The sequence below is a fragment of the Triticum aestivum genome, chromosome 5A, assembly GCF_018294505.1.
Source record: "Triticum aestivum cultivar Chinese Spring chromosome 5A, IWGSC CS RefSeq v2.1, whole genome shotgun sequence".
Classification (NCBI taxonomy): Eukaryota; Viridiplantae; Streptophyta; class Magnoliopsida; order Poales; family Poaceae; genus Triticum; species Triticum aestivum.
The window spans coordinates 415,388,287-415,405,780 of NC_057806.1; positions in this window are offsets into that span (position 1 = coordinate 415,388,287).

The following is a 17,494-nucleotide window of genomic DNA, read 5'->3' on the forward strand; positions in this document are numbered from 1 at the left end:
TCGCCCCCTCTCCTTGTCCTATTCGGACTAGAGGGGGAGGGGCGCGCGGCCCATCCCTGGCCACCTCTCCTCTCTTCCACTAAAGCCCACTAAGGCCCATATACCTCCCGGGGGGGGTTCCGGTAACCTCCCGGTACTCCGGTAAAATTCTGATTTCACCCGGAACACTTCCGATATCCAAATATAGGCTTCTAATATATCAATCTTTATGTCTCGACCATTTTGAGACTCCTCGTCATGTCCGTGATCACATCTGGGACTCCGAACAAACTTCGGTACATCAAAATGCATAAACTCATAATATAACTATCATCAAAACCTTAAGTGTGCGGACCCTACGGGTTTGAGAACAATGTAGACATGACCGAGACACGTCTCCGGTCAATAACCAATAGCGGAACCTGGATGCTCATATTGGCTCCCACATATTCTACGAAGATCTTTATCGGTCAGACCGCATAGCAAGATATGTTGTTCCCTTTGTCATCGGTATGTTACTTGCCCGAGATTCGGTCGTCGGTATCTCAATACCTAGTTCAATCTCGTTACCGGCAAGTCTCTTTACTCGTTTCATAATACATCATCTTGCAACTAACTCATTAGTTGTAATGCTTGCAAGGCTTATGTGATGTGCATTACCGAGAGGGCCCAGAGATACCTCTCCGACAATCGGAGTGACAAATCCTAATCTCGAAATACGCCAACCCAACATGTACTTTTGGAGACACCTGTAGAGCTCCTTTATAATCACCCAGTTACGTTGTGACGTTTGGTACCACACAAAGTGTTCCTCCGGCAAACGGGAGTTGCATAATCTCATAGTCATAGGAACATGTATAAGTCATGAAGAAAGCAATAGCAACATACTAAACGATCGGGTGCTAAGCTAATGGAATAGGTCATGTCAATCACATCATTCTCCTAATGATGTGATCCCATTAATCAAATGACAACACATGTCTATGGTTAGGAAACATAACCATCTTCGATTAACGAGCTAGTCAAGTAGAGGCATACTAGTGACGTTTGGTTTGTCTATGTATTCACACAAGTATTATGTTTCCGGATAATACAATTCTAGCATGAATAATAAACATTTATCATGATATGAGGAAATAAAATAATAAAATTATTATTGCCTCTAGGGCATATTTCCTTCAAGTACATCCGAAGTTAGAGATGGAAACAGGAAATCACGGTGCAACAACAATAACAAATCCCGGAATAAAGAAGACAACACGAAGAGCACGATAGTAAACGCCGGATTCAAAAGCTCTCGGCCAGGTCAGCAAAAGCCGCCCTATAAAGGCGCCAGAGATGAACTGTCCAGCCTAAACAAAATTCTGGACCAAATATGTCAGATCCATAGCACCCCTGGTAAACCCGCTAATCATACCCACAGAGAATGTTGGGTCTTCAAGCAGTCCGGCAAGCTCAACACCGTACACAAGGGGCAGAATACACCAAGCGAAGACGAGGATGAGCCTCTCAAGAAAGACACTGGGGAACAAAAGAAATTTCCATCAGAAGTCAAAACAGTAAACATGTTACATGTGATCAAGGGGAGAAACAAAACGGCACTCCCAGAAAAATATGCCCAAGGGCCTATCACCGCGGAGTCCTGCCACTGGTCGTCTCAACCGATCACTTTCGACCATCGTGATTACTCAGCAAGTATCCGGCGTGCAGGATGGGCTGCCCTGGTATTAGAACCAATAATTGACGGATACCACTTCACACGAGTCCTGATGGACGGTGGCAACAGTCTAAACCTGATATACCAGGATATAATCCGCGAAATGGGGATAGACCCAACAAAAATTTGCCATAGTAACACTACCTTTAAAGGAGTAATGCCAGGCCCAAGGGCTCACTGCACGGGCGCCCTGCTACTAAATGTTATATTCGGTTTCCCTGATAACTCCCGTAGCGAACATTTAACCTTCCACATTGCTCCGTTCCAATGCGGTTATCAAGCACTACTTGGACGCGAAGCTTTTGCTCGCTTTAATGCAATACCACATTACGCTTCCCTGACGCTCAAGATGCCCGGTCCATGCGGCATCATTACAGTGAATGGAAGTATTAAGCGATCCTTGCGTGCCGAAGAGAATGCGGCTGCCTTAGCAGCCGCACACTAAAAACGGCCTCGCCAACTAAAGTATTTGATAGGTCGTCAAGACCACGGACGCGGTTAGACGAGTCCGGCGCTGCTATATGTAATTTATACCGGATTGATGGCCACACCCCTATTACAAATACAAGGGTCTCAACGCGCGCAGACAAATGACCATCGTGCTACACCCGTCCAAGATATGGCACAACGGAGACACAGGCGCAAACATGCAGCAGGGACCCGCTCCAAGGATTCTTTTTAGATTAAGACCCTGCGTAAACCTTTTTTACTGTCTCTTGTTGATACACATCCACCGAATTCTCAGCACAATTGAGAAGGATGCTGACGTCTTGGCATGTGGCCACGTCAGAATAATGCACGTACGTGGACACAAGGGGCTTCTTACAAAGGGCACTATTTAGGCCCGGTTTATAGCATAAAGACCGAATACCTTAGGGAGTGTTCGGCGTCACGAGTTTGGCCTTATATGCATCAGCTCCGAATCATTGTCTTTGGTCAAATGTTGGGTTTGCCCGGCTCCTGTGTTTTGGTGTCTTACGTTCCGCTTTATCGGCTAAGGCAGCACCAGGAGAACTATTGCGATTGTACCCTGGTTCATCCGGATGAGCTCCTCAGTAGAGAAAGCCGAAAACTGACTGTCATGATATAGCGTGAGACTGGTCAACCACTCGATGACCTATCAGAATGTTAGAATTCCTCCGCCTTAACGAAGGGCCGTTTTCCGGCCAGGCATGTACGCACCCCGAGATCGGGAGAGTGCGGAGCCACCAGGGGCTATCTAGTAGCCCCACTGTCAAACTCCTATGGCTAAGTGAAAGTGTTAAAAGCATTATAGTCCGATTGCCTCGTTCACTGCGCTATCACCTCCTTAATAGGACCAAGACGTTGGGTTAAGTGTGAACAGCGTTTTTTGCGAACACCTCCGCATTATTTGCATGGGGGCTGAAGCCGACGACTGCAATCTTTCAGGTTATACACATGTATACATAAACGGCCGCACATGAGGCATCATATTACTTTCGGGCAAAAGTATAAACACAACATTATAAAATTTCACAAAAACATTGTGTTGACAATGGGAATACATGTCACTCAAACATAATATTCTTCGAGCACTGGGCCTCTATCAAACGGGCACCCTCGAGAACCTCCTCGAAATAGTGCTCGACAGTCACTCGACCTATGGCCGAACCCTGCGCTGCAACAGTGGTAGCGTCCATCTCCGCCCAGTATGCTTTAACACGGGCAAGGGCCATCCGCGAGCCTTCTATGCACGCCGACCTCTTCATCGCATTAATGCGCGGCACCGCACCAAGGAACCGCTGCACTAAACTAAAATAGCTGTTCAGCTTTGGCTTTTCCGGCCATAGCTGATCCACGACAGACCTCATGGCAAGTCCGGACAACCTATTTAGTTCGGCCCATTCGGCTAGCTGATCAGTCAATGGAAGCGAACGCTCTGGAACGTTGAATTGCGACCAGAACAGCTTGTCCACTTCACGATCTGTTTGACCTTGGAAGTATTTGGCCGCATCGGTAGTGCTTGCCGCCAAGTCCATATACGCATCTGCCGAACTCCACAGCCGATCCAGAGGGGCATACCGTGGATCTCCGAACTTCCTCCGTAGCGTGAAGGGCTTCCCAGTCGCAATATCCCCAGCTTCCCGCAGCTCCTCCTTCTTCGCTCTCATAGCAGAGCGGGTGTCTTTGTCCGCCATCGTGGCCTTCTCAAGGTCCGTTGTCTTCGCTCGGTTTTCTTTTTTAAGGAGCCGACAACGGTCGGCGGTGTCTTTTAGTTCTACGGCCATCTTGGCCATCTTCTCTTGGCTCTCGCAATGCGCGGCCTTCTCGGCTTTCAACTCTTCGGCTGCCTTCAAAGCAGCCGCATTACTAATCCTCGCTTGTTCCTTGGCTCGAGCAAGTTCTGCCCACAAGGTTTCCACGGTGGCAGCTCCATCTGTAGTCACAACATATTAAAGATACTGGCATCATGCTGCTCTTACTATGTGGCGTTCACCAGATAATAACACTTACCCTGTGCCTCGTTAAGCCTCTTGTTAACAAGCCCCATGTCGGCGTCTGCCGCATCCAGTTGCCATTTTAATTCGGCAAACTCACTAGTCCGGCTAGCCACTGGAGCTTCCACCACCTGCACATAAGGGCAGTCTGGTTATTGCCTGGGACTATGATCCTCTGTTCACCGCTGTTCTCGACGACAACCAGAGTCTCAGGGGCTACTATCTACACAGGGCACACCTAACATGTGCGGTACTATCACATATTATCTCACATACCTCAAAGCCTGTCAGTAGACTCATAAATGCTTCATGTAATGGCGGACGAAATTCTCTCCATCACCGTACCCATCAGTGTACTGTGTTCTTCTGAGATGGTCGCTCGCCCCACCAGCTCCCTCAGAACGTCCGACCGCATACCAGACGATGCCGGACTCTTTTATTTGCTCTCTTCGGGAGCCGGATGCTGGGGACTTCGGGGGTCTATGGGATTATCTTCTGGCCTCACCGGATCCGGAGAGGCCCTCTGTGACGACACTTCGGGGTCGCCCGCTTCTTGAGCGGAGGAGTCCGGGGGAGGCGTTTGGCTCTCCATCATCTCTGGAAGAAGATCCCCCGAAGACGAGCTCAGCTGAGAGGGGCTAAGGCCCGAACTGCAAGATATATGCGGTGGTTATTTTCTCAGAAAAAAGATAGTATACCTTCACTATTAAAGTATTTTTTGGATCACTTACCACTCGTTGGAGGGCTGATCCCCCCGTGGACTTTGTGCGGCAAAAGCACCCCCCGAGGCAGGACCCTCTGTGGGAGACTTCTTCTCCCGTTTGGAGGCCCCGGCTTCCGGATCCTCGGAAGCAATCCTTTTCCTCCCCCGCTTATCCTCCTTCATGGATACGCTCATTCCCTTGGTTGGAACGGGCAGCGATGGGGGCCCGCGTCCGCCCATATTATCCCCCCGTATCTTCCTTCGAGGGCTCCGGGCAAGGTGCGAGCTCGAGCATCTTTTCCAATACCGGATTTTCCAAACCCTCAGGGAGGGGGGCCAAACACCGAATCATCTTCGCCTTTGTTAGCCAGTCCTGGTCAAAGAGCGAACTCTCAGAAATAACTTCATGATGAATAAAAGACAGTGTGTTTGGCTAGAGGATTTCTTACTTGTTCGACGGTGCGATTACTGCTCAGGCGCACGTCCTCGGTAGTATCCGGACATTCTATTTGAGGTCCCAAGAATGACTTGTACATCTCCTCGTGCGTCAGGCTGAGGAAACTTTGAATTGCACACGGTCCTTCTGGGTTGAACTCCCACAAGCGAAGGGGCCGACGTTTGCAAGGATGGACTTGACGAACCAGCATAACTTGTATTACCACGACAAAATTAAAATCTCCCTCGAAGAGATCTCGAATGCGGCTTTGCAGTATAGGCACGTCCTTTGCTGGACCCCAGCTCAGACCTCTGCTAATCCATGACATTAGTTGTGGTGGGGGGGCCCGAGCGGAAAGCGGGGGCAGCCGCCCACTTGGCACTTCTGGGAGCCGTGATGTAAAACCACTCCCGTTGCCATAATTCGGACACCTCTGGAAAGGAACCTTTCGGCCATGGAGCTCCTGCCATCTTGCCTATTGATGCACCTCCACACGCTGCATGTTGCCCCTCGATCATCTTCGGCTTCACTTCAAAGGTCTTGAGCCACAGGCCGAAGTGAGGGGTAATGCGGAGGAAGGCCTCACACACGACAATAAATGTCGAGATGTGGAGAAAGGAGTCCGGAGCTAGATCGTGGAAATCTAGCCCGTAATAGAACATCAAATCCCTGACGAAGGGATCCAGAGTGAGGCCTAGGCCTCGGAGGAAGTGGGAGACGAACACGACGTTCTCGTTGGGTTCGGGAGTAGGGACGACCTGCCCTCGAGCAGGTAGCCGATGCGAAACCTCGACGGTCAGGTATCTGGCCTCCCTCAACTTCTTGATGTCCTCTTCCGTCACGGAGGAGGGCATCCATTGGTCTTGAAGGCTGGATCCGGACATGATTGAAGATCCAGAGCACCTAACCTGGCCTTTGGGTGTTGGAACTCGAGGCGGAGGAAGGGTTCGATTGAGCACGAGAGGGAAAAAGCGAAAACCTTGTCCCTTTATAAAGAGGGTGAATATCAAGCGTCCTCTCCGTAGCTGTTTAGGACTTGCCTATAATCTAGGAGTCCTAGGCACGGTTGGGTTACCCACGACCGCATTAATGAGAATCCCATAATTGGGGGAACACGATCTCTGCTTTGACAAGACGTGTCAAGAAACCGCCTCACGTTATGTGTGGAGCTGGTTGAAGAAAAATGGTTCGAATAATCACCGGGCCATGACATAACGCCATGCTGCCAAAACAAGTCAGCAAATTGGATTTGCGAAAATATTATTCTCTCTACAGCGGTATGTGGAACTTATTTTGCAGGGTCGGACACTATCCTCGTATTCAAATTCTTCTGTGATGTATTCGGAGAAGGAACCTGCCTTGCAATGCCGAAGACAATACTACGCGCCAGACTCATCGTCATTGAAGCCTGGTTCAGGGGTTACTGAGGGAGTCCTGGATTAGGGGTTCTCCGGACAGCCGGACTATATCCTTTGGCCGGACTGTTGGATTATGAAGATACAAGATTGAAGACTTTGTCTCGTGTCCGGATGGGACTCTACTTGGCGTGGAAGGCAAGCTAGGCAATACGGATATGGATATCTCCTCTTTTGTAACCGACCTTGTGTAACTCTAGCCCTCTCCGGTGTCTATATAAACCGAAGGGTTTTAGTCCGTAGGACAACAACCACAACATACAATCATACCATAGGCTAGCTTCTAGGGTTTAGCCTCTTCGATCTCGTGGTAGATCTACTCTTGTACTACCCATATCATCAATATTAATCAAGCAGGACGTACGGTTTTACCTCCATCAAGAGGGCCCGAACCTGGGTAAAACATCGTGTCCCCTGCCTCCTATTACCATCCGGCCTAGACGCACAGTTCGGGACCCCCTACCTAGATCCGCCGGTTTTGACACCGACAAGGCCCATTGTTGGAATATACAAGCCAAGTTCTATAATGAAAATTCCCACTAGTAAATGAAAGTGATAACTCAAGAGACTCTCTATATCAAGAACATGGTGCTATTTTGAAGCACAAGTGTGGAAAAAAGGGATAGTAGCATTGCCCCTTTTTATTTTTATTTGGCCTTTCTCTTTTTTTATTTGGCCTTTTTTGGCCTTTCTTTTTTTATTTGGCCTTTCTTTTTTTTGGCCTTTTTTGGGACAATGCTCTATTAATGATGATCATCACACTTCTATTTATTTACAACTCAATGATTACAACTCGATATCTAGAACAAAGATATGACTCTATATGAATGCCTCCGGCGATGTACCGGGATGTGCAATGATCTAGCGTAGCAATGACATCAAAAAATGGACAAGCCATGAAAACATCACGCTAGCTATCTTACGATCATGCAAGGCAATATGACAATGAATGCTCAAGTCATGTATATGATGATGATGAAAGTTGCATGGAAATATATCTCGGAATGGCTATGGAAATGCCATGATAGGTAGGTATGGTGGCTGTTTTGAGGAAGGTATATGGTGGGTTTATGGTACCGGCGAAAGTTGTGCGGTACTAGAGAGGCTAGAAATGATGGAAGGGTGAGAGTGCGTATAATCCATGGACTAAACATTAGTCATAAAGAACTCACATACTTATTGCAAAAATCTATTAGTCATCGAAACAAAATACTACGCGCATGCTCCTAGGGGGATAGATTGGTAGGAAAAGACCATCGCTCGTCCCTGACCGGCACTCATAAGGAAGACAATCAATAAACACCTCATGCTCCGACTTTGTTACATAACGGTTCACCATACGTGCATGCTATGGGACTTGCAAACCTCAACACAAGTATTTCTCAATTTCACAATTACTCGACTAGCATGACTCTAATATCACCATCTTTATATCGCAAAACTATTGCAAGGAATCAAACATATCATATTTAGCGATCTACAAGTTTATGTAGGATTTTATGATTAACCATGTGAATGACCAGTTCCTGTCATCTCTCTAAATAGATATAAGTGAAGCAAGAGAGTTCAATTCTTTCTACAAAAGATATGCCCACGCTCTAACAAGTATAAGTGAAGCAAAAGGGCATTCTACAAATGGCGGTTGTATATGTAAAGAGAAACAGGCAATCCAAGCTTCAAATGATATAAGTGAAGCACATGAAGCATTCTATAAAGCCATACTCAAAAGATATAAGTGAAGTGCAATGAGCATTCTATAAATCAACCAAGTACTATCTCATACCAGCATGGTGCATAAAAGAAAAATGAAAACTAAATGCAAAAGACGCTCCAAGATTGCACATATCGCATGAACGAAACGAAACCGAAAACATACCGATACTTGTTGAAGAAAGAGGGGATGCCTCCCCAGCATCCCCAAGCTTAGACGCTTGAGTCTCCTTTAATATTTACTTGGGGTGCCTTGGGCATCCCCAAGCTTGAGCTCTTGCCTCTCTTCCTTCTTCTCACATCGAGACCTTCTCAATCATCGAACACTTCATCCACACAAAACTTCAACAGAAAACTCGGTAAGATCCATTAGTATAATAAAGCAAATTACTACTCTAAGTACTGTTGCAAACCAATTCATATTTTGTTTTTGCATTGTGTCTACTATAATATAACTTTTTCATGGCTTAATCCACTGATATGAATTGATAGTTTCATCAAAACAAGCAAACTATGCATCAAAAACAGAATTTGTCTAAAACAGAACAGTCTGTAATAATCTGAACATTCACCATACTTATGATACTTGAAAAATTCTACAAAATTAGGAAAAATAAACAATTTGTATAGGAAGACATTGCAAAAAGAATGATGACGTTCCAGCTAAAAATGTAAAATCGCGCACTACAGCCAAAGTTTCTGTCCTGCACCGTACAAACCATCAAGCAAATGTAAACATCCTAAAGGCAAACCTTGGCACATTATTTTTATAATACAATGGAATTGTACAAGGGGATAATTATTTTTATTGAAAAGTTTCTGTAATCAAGATTCACAAAGTTGTCGTGAGCATGAACAAAGTTCAAGGAGCTCTCCCACTCAACAATGCTTGTCTTTCTCACTTTCGCTTTCCTTTTGAAAAAGTTTTGGTTTCCCCTCTTTATTTTTGTTGTTTTTAAACTATATGAAAGAACTCAACAGAAATAAATGACTCTCTAAAAGTTTCGGGTTGTCTCCCTGCCAACGCTTTCTTTAAAGCCATTAAGCTAGGCATATAGTGCTCAAGTAGTGAATCCACCCGGATCCTAAGCTATATCAAAGCCAATTTGAATCAACAATGATTTGTAATTTAGTAGTGAGCACAAAGTAACATATATCAAGCAATGACGAAGTCTCACTCTCTTCCTATGCATCGGCATGTCATAAAAGAACAATTCATGCACACCTAGTAAAGGCCAATGCATAGTATAAACAGTTTCTTGCAATTTTGTCATGTTGGAAACATAGAGAGGTGGAGATATAGTTCCTCTCTCATAATAATTGCAAGTAGGAGCAGCAAGCACATGCATATTATATTCATCAAAATCATCATGTGCAACGGTAAAAGGCAACCCATCAATATAATCCTTAATAAGTGCAAACTTCTCTGATATAGTATAATTGGGAGAATTCAAAAAGACAATAGGACTATCATGTGTGGGTGCAATAGCAACAATTTCATGTTTAACATAAGGAACTATAGCAATTTCATCTCCATAAGCATAATTTATATTGGCATCTTGGCCACAAGCATAGCAAGCATCATCAAAAAGGGATATTTCAAGAGAATCAATGGAATCATAACAGTCATCATAGCAATCATCCTTCGGTAAGCACGAAGGTGAATTAAACAATGTATGAGTTGAAGAGTTACTCTCATTAGAAGGTGAACAAGGGTGATCAATCCGCTCTTCCTCCTTTTGTTCTTCGCTCCCCTCATCATCTTTCTCATCCAATGAGCTCACAGTTTCATCAATTTCTTCTTCCATAGACTCCTGCAAAATATTAATCTCTTCTTGGACAGCGGAGTAGTACTCAATATATGGTTCAACATAGGCATTGGAAGCATAATTATCATAGCAATATTTAAATATGGCAAAAATTTCAGATTTTAAAGAGTAGCATCATACTTTTCAATCAAAGAAGCAATTTCGTAAGCACCCTTAAAAGCAACAAATTCTTCAATTTGTTGAACATCATAGTAACTATAAACACCCTTAGCATAAGAGGATACGATTCCATTATCACTAAACGAACATTGGTAGGGAAGGTGTTTCTTAGGGTCTTCAGAACAACAAGTATAATCATATATTTCACATAAATTCCAAGCATAGCATTGCAAACGATGAATTTGATCCAGTAAAGTTTTCCCCTTTTCAGATATTCGGTGTCGCACATAACAAGCATGCTCATCTAAAGATTTGCCCTCAACTAAGCTAGTTGGGGTTTCAGCACGAGCACATAGGGATCGAAGATGATCCAAGTAATAAGCTTCAGCAGTGTGATAGATTTTGAGTGGTTCTTCAACCATTGGTTCAGTAGGTACAACTATTTTTTTGGTATTTTGCGTTTCCTACCCATAACTAAAGATAGGAAACAACTAAGAACATCAAATAAAAAATACTTAGTGATAAAGCAAACAAGCACACACGAGAATATTCACCCCACGCTATTGCTCCCCGGCAACGACGCCAGAAAAAGGTCTTGATAACCCACAAGTATAGGGGATCAATTGTAGCCTCTTTCAATAAGTAAGAGTGTCGAACCCAACGAGGAGCTAAAGGTAGAACAAATATTCCTCAAGTTTTATCAACCACCGATACAACTCTACGCACGCTTGACGTTCGCTTTACCGGAAACAAGTACGAAACTAGAAGTACTTTATAGGTGTTGTTGGATAGGTTTGCAAGAAAGTAAAGAGCACAAAAATAAAACTAGGGGCTGTTAAGGTAAAGAAGCAATAAAGTAAATATAACGAGTGTGGAAAAGTGGTGGTAGGAATTGTGAAATTGCCCCTTAAGCAATTGACTACTTTACTAGACCGATAGCAAGTATTATGTGGGAGAGGCCACTGCTAGCATGCCATCCCTTACTTGGAATTCTATGCACTTATGATTGGAGCTATTAGCAAACATCCACAATTACTAATGTTCATTAAGGTAAAACTCAACCATAGCATTAAGATATATTGGTCCCCCTTCAATCCCGTATGCATCAATTTCTATGCTAGGTTGAAGCTTCTGTCACTCTTGCCCTCCAATACATAGTCCTATCAACATAGAAACTAACCCTAGGGTGTGATCCACACGCGCAATCATATGATGGGCACCAAAGGACAGCAACATAACCACAAGCAAATTAAATCAATCATAGCAATTCATCAACCACCGATAGGACAACGAAAATCTACTCAGACATCATAGGATGGCAACACATCATTGGATAATAATATGAAGCATAAAACACCATGTTCAAGTAGAGGGTACAACGGGTTGCGGGAGAGTGGACCGCTGTAGATAGAGGGGGGAAGGTGATGGAAATGTTGGTGAAGATGGCGGAGGTGTTGGTGTAGATCGCGGTGATGATGATGGCCCCCGGTGGCACTCCGGTGCCACCGGAAGCGAGGGGGAGAGAGAGCCCCCCTCCTTCTTCTTCTTCCTTGACCTCCTCCCTAGATTGGAGAAGGGTTTCCCCTCTGGTCCATGGCCTCCATGGAAAGGCAGGGGCGAGAGCCCCTCTGAGATTGGATCTGTCTCTTTGTCTCTCTGTGTTTTTGCGTTCTCAGATTCTTCCCTTTCACCGTTTTTTATATTCCCGGAGATCCGTAACTCCGATTGGGCTGAAATTTTAACACGATCTCTATCCGGATATTAGCTTTCTTGCCGTGAAAGAAGGGCTCCAACCGCCTTACGGGGTGGCCACGAGGGTCAGGGGCGCGCCCCCCTACCTCGTGGGCCGCTCGAGCATCATCTCGTGTGGATTCTTCTTCCCAAAAATCATATATATTCCAAAAAAATCTCTGTCGGTTTTTATTCCGTTTGATATGGATATTCTGCGAAACAAAAAACAGGCAACAAACAGGAACTGACACTGGGCACTGGATCAATATGTTAGTCCCAAAAATAGTATAAAAAGTTGCCAAAAGTATATGAAAGTTGAATAATATTGGCATGGAACAATCAAAAATTATGGATAGGACTGAGACGTATCAACGGTCGTGACTCTCGCGAAAGCAAAACCGTGCCTCTCACAGTAGCAAAACCATGACTCTCGCGAAAGAAAGAAAAAGAAAAGAAAACACATTTTTTCATGCAATTTTTTTAATATTGTTTTTAATCCAAAGGCTAAGAAAAACCAGTGAAAAACCAAAACGTCGAAAAGAACCATTTAAAAAGCTGAAAACGCGTGCGGAAAAATAAACAAAAACAAAATCCAGAGGGGACGCCCAGAGCGCGACACGTCGCGGGCAGTTGAGAGCGCGCCAACTGGCGCTGGTCGTTGTGAAGCTCCCGAAGGAGCGCTGGTCAACTAGTTGCTCCCCCCTATGTCTCGCTATAAATGACACCGAGTGAGGCTCTCGCTCCGGGATGAATTGAGCACTCACCTCAAGCACCGCACATTATGGGCCTGCCCAGTAGGGACCGCGGGCTTTCAGTTTTTTTCTTTTGTTTTTCCCCACTTTTTTGCCTTGTATTTTGCATTCTTTTAAAAAATTGTTGTATTTCGTAATATTCTAGTTATATCTATAATAAAAATCACTTTACATACAGAATTTAAAAATGTTAAACGTGTATAGAGAAAATGTTAATCATATATAGGAAAATGTATAAAAAATAAAATGTTTACAAAACAATTTGATCATGTATTTTAAAAATGTAAATCAAGCATTTGAAAAAATCTTTAAAAAGTATTTGAAACTATTAATCAAGCATTTCGAAAATGTTAACTATGTATAAAAATGTTGAACATGTAATTAAAAATAAGAATTTTTCTGTTAATGTATATATAAATGTTAATTAAGCATTTGAAAACAAAATGTTGAATAAGTATTTGAAAAATGTTAATCAAGTATTTTTAAAATGTTAAATGTGTATAGAAAAAATGTTGACCATGTATTAAAAATGATGGAAAACTTTAATCATGTATATTAAAATGTTAATCAAACATTTGAAAAGAATGTCGAGTTAGTATTTCAAAAATGTAATCAAGCATCTGAAAAATGTAAAATGTGTTTCAAAAAATGTTGACTATGTGTTTAAAAAATGTTAACATTGCATTTAAAAAATAATCAAACATTTGAAAAATGTTAAAAGTAAATAGAAAAAAACTTGACCATGTACTAGAAATTTTTTAATACTATATGTGAATATATTAATCAAGCATTTGAAATAGTTTAAAGTGTGTATAGGAAAAATATTTACCATGTATTTAAAATATGGTAATCTCGTATTTCACAAATATTAATCAAGCAACTGAAAATGTTAAAAATGTGTATAGAAAAAATATTGACTATTTATTATAAAATGCTAAATTGTTATTGCAAAATGTTAACTCTGTATAGAAAAATGTTGTTGACCTATACAAAAATGTAGAACAAAAAAATAAACAAAGAAAGGAAATCAAAGGAGAAACAAAATAAGCCAAAGAAAGATAAAATAAGATCAAAACCAAACAGACAAATGCACGAACATTGAAAATAAAACAGAGAAGAAAAAAAAGAAACAAAAGAAAACGAAACCAAAGAAAACAAAAGAAAAAGAGAGTGAAGATGGAAACATAAACGAATAAAAACCGATGGAAAACAAAAAACAGTTGTTTGCTCAGTGGATACGCGCCGGTATAAATAGGCTGCGCCCTGCTATTGAGCCGGGTCGTGGTGGTTACCCAACGGCTAGCTGCGTTACACACCATCAAGGAGACCCATGTTCGAATCCAGGCATCTCTTTTTTTTTCCTTTCCTTTTTTCCTTTAAAAAGTGCGGTAACAGGCCGGTCGCAGAGTTTTTTTTTTTTTGCGTCGAACTCAGGAACTTTATTAACGTAAGATCATAGTGTTACAATCAGCCCGCAGGCAAGAAACTAAAAATTCAGGGCTTGCATCAAGCCAACTCTCGGTGCCATCCAGTGTGCTAGCTAGACGAGCACACTGATGCGCCGGCATATTCACTTCCCTACTGACATGAGTAACCGAAAGTGAAGCAAAGGTAGCACCAATTTCCTCTAATTCATTCAAGATAGGCGATGCAACTGATCTTGTGTTGCTGCGCGATTTCCATAGATCAACTAGTTCCAGGCAGTCAATCTCCATGATCACATGTGAGAAATCACGAAGTTGCCCAAAAATAATTCCGTCTCGAAGAGCAAGCAACTCCGCAATGAAGGGGTCCGTAATGCCAAACAAAGGTTTGCGCCAGGCATCAAGGAACGCAATGTGTGATCTAGCCACGCCTCCCGCTCCTTGCTTCATATTTTCAACATTAAGTGCGTCGTCAGTGTTTATAGTGACCCAACCAGCTTCAGGTGGCCTCCAACACTGATCCGCCCTCGCTTTCCTTCCCAAAGAAGGAAGTTTCAGGATCGGCAAGGTCTCGTGAATCCACTTCAACGCTTGAATAGGGTCGTACCCTTCACGATCATGAGTCCAATTGTTCCGTGACGACCAAATGTTGTGCATAATTGTAATTATCTTGCATCTTTCCTCATCAATGAACATAGGATCAAGTAGAATATCCCGTGCCCACGTGTCATGGTGCAAGCGTGGGAGAAAGAGCTGGAACCTGTCCATAGCGGCAGCCCAGAATGCCTTTGCATGAGTGCAATGGATTAGTGCGTGAAACATGTCCTCGTCCATCGCTTTGCAAACATCGCACGGACCCAACTGCTTGATATGGCGATAGCGCAAGGTAGTCGAGTCAGGGAGTATCCCTCGGAGAACTCTCCACCAAAATACCCGAACTTTGGGAACGACTCGTAGTCGCCATAAAGCAATCCACAACTGTTTGTTAGCTGATGAAGTTTCTGTAATCGCCCCTTCCTCTAAAGAGCCAAGCTCGTTGCGAGTCATAAGAGAATGATACGCTGATTTAACAGTGTAGATACCCGACTTCTCCAAAGCCCAGGCTAAAGTATCTTCACCACCCGCCGGATTGAGTGGTATATTTAGAATGGCTACCGCATCCGGGTGCAAGAAATTCTGGCGGACAAGTTGTTCATTCCAGTTCCCCGTATATTCATCAATAAGATCTGAGACCCTTGTTAACGACGCAGTACTGATACGCCCCGAGGGTTTTAGTGTGGTCGTATGCGGAATCCAACAATCTGTCCATGTTGAGATGGTTGAGCCATCGCCTACTCGACGAATGAGACCAACCTGTAATGCATCTCGCCCTGCAATAATTGCCTTCCTGGTTGCCGAAGCTCTAGCCGGAACTGTCGCACTAAGAAAATCCGTGTGAGGATAATATTTGCCCTTCAGTACCCTAGCACACAAAGAATCCGGTCTGGTGAGAAGGTGCCAGCCGTGTTTCCCAAGCATCGCTAGGTTGAAAGCCTACATGTTGCGGAAACCCATGCCACCCTTCACTTTCGGCACCTCCAGCTTTTCCCAAGAGAGCCAGTGGAGGGAACGTTTGTCGTTCGAGCTGCCCCACCAGTACTTAGCCATATAGGAAGTGATCGACTTGCAAACTTTTTTAGTTAGGAGGAAACAACTCATACTGAAGGTGGAAATTGACTAGACAACTGTCTTGAGAAGAACCTCCCTAGCCACACAGGCCATGTTTCGCTCTGACCAGCCACACATTTTATCGCGACACCTGTCCACTATGTGATCAAAAGTCCCACCGGTGATTTTGCCAATCGCCGTCGGGAGGCCCAGGTACCGTTCAGAGAAAGCTTCCATGAAAACGCCAAGAGATTGCTTCAAACTCTATCGTAGGGGCTGTCCCGTGTTGGCACTGAAATAAATCGAACTTTTCTCCCGGTTCACTGCCTGTCCAGAACACTCGGCGTAAATCCAGAGAATCTCATTCATCCTTTCTGTGCTTTGAGATTTTGCACTGAGGAAAATCAAGTTGTCATCGGCAAAAAGTAGGTGGTTCGCCCATGGTGCATGAACGCTCACCCGGATGCCTCTATCAACATATACGCCACCAAAATTATTCAGGAGTGATGTAAGGCCCTGAGCACATATTAAGAACAAGTATGGTGACATCGGGCATCCCTGACGAAGCCCCCTTGAAGGGGTGAAGTAAGGGAGAAGATCTCCATTAACCTTGATCGTGAACCGGACCGAAGTCACACACTTCATAATCAGGCGAATAAAGTTATCACCGAAGCCCAGCCTGAAGAGCATCGCCTCGAGATAATGCCATTCCACTCTATCATATGCTACCATATCGCTTAATGCGAGTGCATTAAGAGCATCTCTAACAGACCCCGTATATAGCTGTGACCCGCAAAATAACCGCCAAAATGCGGATCGGCACGGAAAATCCTGCCCGATCAGACCCTGCAAACGCGTCCAACCCGTAAATATTTTTAAGGGGCGCGGCAAAATCTCATCTCCAACCCGTGAATATGTAGGTTTTCGCCTCGCCCCTACGATGCCTGTATCCCAGGGAAGCGGTTGGCGGGAGGGACATTTCAGCCCGCGTGTTTTCCCCACCTCCTTCTGCCACCGCCCGCCATTGGTTCCGTCCATACGCCGCCGGTGATTCTGGCCAAATCTGTGGACGGAATCGCGCCACCAGGGCGCCCCTACCCTCTTTCGCTGAGCCGCTGCACCGCCTCCCTAGATCCGCCCCTAGTCGCTGTCGCCTCCCGGGATCGACCGCCGCCCCTAGTCGCCGTCGTCGCCCGGGATTGACCGAACCCGAGCCGCCGGAGAGCCACTGCCCCAGAGCCGCCGGTGAGTTTTTAGTTGTGCTTGTGCCAAGCGGTATGCATAGTTGGTTAACGCGGCGTGCGTTTTTTGTGAACTTAGATGGAATTGAGCCGGTGCGAGAAGTTTTTGCTTGATGATTTGTCTGATTTGGACGATTCGGATGTTGAGACGCTGATGCGTCCATTTTGCATCATGCTTTTATATTGATATTTATTGCATTATGGATTGTTATTACACATTATGATGCAAGACCTATGTCTTTTCTCTCTTATTTTACAAGGTTTACATGAAGAGGGAGAATGCCGACACTTGGAATTCTGGACTAGAAAAGGAACGAATATTAGAGACCTATTCCGCACAACTCCAAAAGTC